The 6,000-nt window shown below is 51.1% G+C and overlaps 1 protein-coding gene across 1 annotated transcript in view; it reads right to left on the reverse strand.

The window, feature by feature from the left end:
• NACC2 (NACC family member 2) overlaps nt 1-2,091 on the reverse strand; it is a 54,934-nt gene extending 52,843 nt beyond the window's left edge. Inside the window, exon 1 of the mRNA XM_085076812.1 lies at nt 1,830-2,091. The gene's annotated coding sequence lies outside the window, so the exon portion shown is untranslated. The remainder of the gene's footprint in view (nt 1-1,829) is intronic.
• Nucleotides 2,092-6,000: the final 3,909 nt, after the last annotated feature.

Below are 6,000 nucleotides of genomic sequence, written 5' to 3' on the forward strand. Positions count from 1 at the left end.
GGGGAGCCCTGGACAATGTTTTGGGAACACTGCCCTGCACAGCCACAGTCCAAACACACACAAACCACATCTCTGGCCCCAGTGGGACCCCCTGCTCCTGCCCTGATGCCTGGTTGTACTTCTCTCCCTGTAATTCCGGCTGCCTTTGGAGGGTTTTTAGACAAATTTTAAGTTTCAGAAATCCATCCCCACCCTCCTGCGTCCCAATACAACAGGTTTTCCCCGTGAAGCCTTAATTAAAAGGCCTCTTCAGGAGGAAAAACCCCAAAACACAGCAGTTCGTGCCACAGAAGGGCATTTACTCTCAGGAGGGAGAGCATAAAACCCTTAATTATTTTTATATTTGCCACTTACTTCAAATCCAAGTATTATCACCTCCATCATCCACACCTTGGGGTCACAGCCTTACTGTCCTCAGCAGGGCAAACCACAGCAATTCAGCTCACAAGGAACAGCTCAGCTTTACTCTTTTTAGTGAAAAAGCATTCAGAATTTCAGAGCAGGCTGCGAATCTGGCAGCAAATGTGGGTGAGCCGTGCTGGGATGCAGCACTTTGGAGCAGCCCCGGTTCTCCCGAGCACCCCACCGCCAGAGTCCCCCCGGCTGTCCCCACGGAGCAGCAGCAATCATCCCGGTTTGTTTACCGATCCCAGCTTCTCCTGCTGTTTAATATTTCAGCTGGAGAAGGTGAGCCGGCACGCCAGCCCCTCAATTACGCAGGGCGAGAGGCAAACACTTGGCAGGCACCGAGCACATCAAGCTGCCCGCAAGCCTTGCAAATGCCTCCGGAAAGGAGGAGGGGGGAAGAGACAAAAAAAAAAAAAAAAAAAGAAGAATATTCAAATTAATGAGCCGGCGGGTAATGGAGACTTGGCTGGAAGTGATCCTGCACTTTGCCGGCGGAGCAGCACGCGATGTACCGCTGGCGTTGGGTTTTCCTAGGGCAGGGAAGATGTTTGGAGAAGTCCTTGAGCGCTGTAACTACAGCAGGCTGCGGAGGGCAGGGAGAGCCGGAGCTCCCCAGCCCCAACCCAACTCCTACCCGAATTCTCCCAGCGCTGGAGCCTCCCGAGCCCCGCGACAGAGGGGGATTGGGGCACAGCGCCCGTCCTGGGCGAGACCCCTGAGCCCCCGGGCTCCGTCCCCAAATCCCACCGTTCGGCCGGGTTTTGGGTTCCAATCTCTCCCTTTCCGCAGTGTTTCCCTCCCCCGGCAGCGAAACTCCGAGCCTGCGCTGCCTTTATCCCTCACCGCGACCTCCAGCCCCGCAGCCCCTCCGCCGGGAATCCCGCAAACCCCAACTGCCCCCTTATCGGGATCCCGCAAATCCCAACTGCCCCATTGCCGGGGATCCCGCAAACCCCAACTGCCCCCTTATCGGGATCCCGCAAATCCCAACTGCCCCCTTATCGGGGATCCCACAAACCCCAACTCCCCCATTACGGGAATACCGCAAACCCCAACTCCCACCTTATGGGGATCCCGCAAACCCCAACTCCCACCCTGCCGGGATCCCACAAAACCCAACTCCCACCCTGCCGGGATCCCGCACACCCCAACTCCCACCGTGCCGCAGCACGACCCCCGAGCAGCCCTTCCTTCCCCCGGGGCGCTGGTTCCCACACAGCCCCGGCGGCTCTCCTTCCCCTCCCCTCAGCCCGCGCCCCCGGCCCGGCCGATCCCCAGCGATGCGGGATGCGTGTGTCCCCCAGCCCGCCCGCCCAGCCCGGCCGGCCCGAGGGGCTCGGCGCTGCCGTGAGGGGCTCGGCGCTGCCCGGGCGCTGCCCTGAGGGGCTGTGGGCCGTGAGGAGCGGCGGGGCTGCGCTCACCTGCGGGGCGCCGGCCCCCGAGGCTGCCCTGGGCCTGACGCGGCGGGGCCGGGCGGCGGCAGGAAGTGATTCCAGCCGCTCCTCACATGGACTTTCCCTGACCTCGCCCAGCAGCGCCGGCAGCCGCCGCGCAGACCGGCCCGGCGGGACCGGCACCGGCAGCGGCTCCGCGCCAGGGCCGCCCGGGGAGGCGGGGAGAGCGGGGCGAGCGGGGCGGCACCGGGCCGGGCGGGGAGGAGCGGCGGGGCACGGGAGGGGCGGGACAGCCCGGTGCCCCCTGCCCGGCACAGCCCAGCGCTGCCCGGGCCGCGGCGGGGGCGGGACGGAGCGAGCGGGGCGGCACCGGGCAGGGGCTGCGGCGAGCCTGCTGCTCCAGACACTTTCGTGGCTTTCCAGTCTATTTTATTTTATTATTTTTTTTTTTATTTTCTTATTCTATTCTATTCTATTCTATTCCATTCCATTCCATTCCATTCTTCTTTCATTTTATTTCTTTATATTTTATCTCATTTTTTTATTCTCTTCTTTTTATCTCTCTTTTTTTATTCTATTCTATTGTATTCTATTTTTATTTCATTTTGTTATTTCATTATATTTCATCTCATTTTAGTCTTTTTTGCTATTTCATTTTTTTATTCTATTCATTTCTATTCTGTTTTTATTTTTATTTCATTTTGTTTGCTCGTATTTTATCTCATTTTAGTCTTTCCTTTTTATTTTATTTCTTTTTAAATATATTTTATTTCCTTGTATTCTTTCATTTTAAATATCCCTTATTTTGCCTGTTTACATATTTTAAATTTTTTTATTTAATTTTATTACTTCCTTTTTCATTTCCTTTTAAATTTCATTTTTACTCGATAATTTTTTTTTCCTTTTATTTTCCACTTAATTTTGTACTTGTTTCATTTAATCTTATTCCTAGTATATATTTTATTTACCTTTACTGCTTTGTTACCTTAATTGTTTCATTATATAACGAGCTCCCTTCTCTGCAGACAAACCCTTTAAAGCATCACAAAAAGCAGAGTTCCCCAAGGTGGGACTGCTCGAGCCTCGTGGGCACATTTCCATTCCAAATTCCGTCCTATAGCCTAAAAAAAAAATAAAAAAAGTCCTTTTGCTTTGTTGCCTCTCTAAGCCCAAAATATTAAAATCAGCAAATTTGCATGATGAAAGTGTGCGGCGTTGGCCCTACATCTGCTAAAGGAATTTCAAAGGAGTAACAAAAAACCTCTTTAAAGCAGGAGCCTCTTGCTGTCTGCTCTGCATGCGAGATTATGTCAGAACTTCTTTGAATCTGGAAGTTTCTTCCCTCTCCCCGTCGCCAACATCCATCATTTCGAGGCTGCCTTAAAATCCGCAGCGAAATATCCCCATATTTTAAAAATCAGCATTGAATGCCTAGAACTGCTCAAGGCTGAGGAATTTCATTAGCACTTGACACTTTAAAAAAACAGTGTCAGGTCAGGACAAACACATTTGCTTCTCTGCTCAAGATAAATTCGGGTGGGTTTTTTTTTTTTTTTTTTTAGAAATGATGCATGAGAAATATGTCCCCAGACTGTGTTCTGAGGCAGAGCAGTCCTACAGCCATTCCAGTGTGACTTTCCCTTCCTTGGGATGGGATGGGATGGGATGGGATGGGAAGGGATGGGATGGGATGGGATGGGATGGGATGGGAAGGGATGGGATGGGATGGGATGGGATGGGATGGGATGGGATGGGAAGGGATATTGGGAAGAAATCCTACAGGGTGTCCAGAGAAGCTGTGGCTCTCCCTGGAAGTGTCCAAGGCCAGGCTGGACAGGGTTTGGATGGAGCAACCTGGGACAGGGAATGGTGAAATATCAGAAATATCTCCTGCAAGAGCTGCCCTGGCAGAGGAGATGCCCCAAGAGTCCCCAAAGCACCTCCTGGGGGTGCAGAACTTCTCCTGGATGGCAAACATCCCTGTGGGATGAGCAGCACTGTCCCCCTGTCCCTCTCTGAGCAGCACAGCCCATGCCAGAAGTGTCACAGGGGACGTGGGGACACAGCTCAGGGAGCTTGTGTTGTCACTGACCAGCTCTGTTCTCTGGCTCAGCACAGGGCTGTGAGGTTTGGAAGCTCCCAGCACCTCTCTGAGGGTCTCAGAAAATCCAGCCACGTCCCCAGGGAGCTGCAAGAGGCTGGGAAACTCCTGTTCGTCCTCCAGTGCTCTGACAGGAGAGAAAATCCGAGCTCTGTGAGTCGCCCAGGGCCTCCCCAGCTTTGAGAGAGAGCAGAGCCTGCTAATGCTCCAGTCCAGCAGCATCTTCCCTCCCTTCAGCCATGGACGTTTTAAAAATGTTCTGTGATGGAGAAAGAAACATTTCTTAAGTACCATTTGATGTCTCCGAGTGGCTCCGGGGCTAGAGAAAACATGTTTATTTACTACTCTGCTGATTTTAATGCGAAAGATTGGTTCAGTGACTAGAGGAAACAAAACAGGCAACATTTTCCATAATGTCTGCAAAGTGTTCTTGGGCTGCGGAAATATTTTCTTTCTTTCTCTCTCTCTCTGTCTTGCCTGCGTTTTTTTTTTTTTTTCAATCTAGCATTTCAAATTGAAGAATGGCTTGAGGGCTGAAGAAATCACTTGATAAAATACCCAACATTTACATTCTTGCAGGAGAAAAGCTAACTTTTTTTTTTTTTTTTCCATCTGAACAGTGGTTTAGTGAAGCAGAAGAAACAATCCTGCAGCATCCCATGTCCCTTTAACCCCTTCTGGCTGCAGCTCTTCAGCTGAACTTTAGCTGCTCACTGCAAAGCTTTAGGGATTTTGTTCCTTCTCCAAATTCTGGGCTCTAAGGCCAGTGAAGGTGGCTAAAATACACTTTGCAGCTTGATTTCCAGGTATATTTCTGGATGCCTGGGTGAGGAAGCCAGCCTGGCTGGGGACCAGCCCATGGCAAAGCATCACTGCACCAATCTTTGATTTATTTTGTGCAGGGATGTGACTTTCCAGCAAACTTGGTAATGAACAAGACCTTCAAGGTCTTTCTAATCCTCCTGCCTCCAGAGATGCTGCTGTGGGGATGCCTGTGGACACTTTGTAGTTGTGAGAATCACCCTGAACACCCATTGGGGCAGCTCTGGGCTGGAGGGGATGCTGGAAGTCATGCAAAAATTTGGGGCTCTGCTGAGAAACTCCTTTTCCTGCAGCAATCCTTCAGAGGACTTTGCAAAATACATCAATTGTCATATTAGGAAGAATTCTTGTAGTTTGCTTTGCAAGTAGAAATAGTTTTATCTCCCCAGCCCAATGTGTGACCAATATTTGTGCAGGACGGTGAGCTACAAGGCCATGTGGCAGGTGGAGAAAATCCCCAGAAACCTTCCTTTTGGTTTTTAGCCCATTTAGCCACCACTTCAGCACAGTTGATATTCATGGAGGGAGGAGAGGACACTGCAGCTCTGTTGCAGCCAAACAAAGTTCATTGGGATTAGCATAACACCACGAATAGTGGCAAATAACAAACCAAAATGGATCAGAAACCCTCGTTTAAGTGCTTTGCTTATTGAAGCCAGAGGGATCTGATCTGCCTTTTCCTCTCCCGTTCGCAGCAGCCAAGTGAACTTTGCCAGGTGATGAGTTTTGCTTGTTCTCCCTCCTGCAGGAATAGGGACAATCTTTAATGTCTTTGTACAAAAATGACAGCTCTGTGAGGGAAGGGTCAGTTCCTTGGGGATTTGGGGCAATCAGCAGAGCACAGGTTCTGGCCATGGGGAGCAGTGACTATCCAGGTACATCCCTCTGAGCCTCAAAGCCCAAATTAGGGCTGAAGGCAGCTGTTACACTGCCTTTCCCATTGGAAAATGGACATAAAGAGGTTTGATGACAACGTGTGGCCATCCAGGCACTTCATCTGCTGGCTCTGCCTCCCGTGCTGTGCTGTCTCCATCTCCCTTCCCTCTCCAGGATTTCTCCCTGCTCCCATCAGGGAGCCTTGCTGGCATGCCTTTCACTGGGAAAGCTCTAACCCTGCTGCAGTAAATCTCTGCTGGGTCACAGGGGGGCTCATTCCAGCCCAGCAATGTTTTCATGTCAGCCCCCAGAGCTCCCCCGGGAGGCCCAGGGCTCAGAATTGGCATTTTGATGGTGTCTGAGCTCTCTGAACCTGACCATGACCCTGGGAGTCTCTGC

This window comes from Lichenostomus cassidix, chromosome 17 (genome assembly GCF_008360975.1).
Source record: "Lichenostomus cassidix isolate B80296 chromosome 17, HeHo_3.0, whole genome shotgun sequence".
Classification (NCBI taxonomy): domain Eukaryota; kingdom Metazoa; phylum Chordata; class Aves; order Passeriformes; family Meliphagidae; genus Lichenostomus; species Lichenostomus cassidix.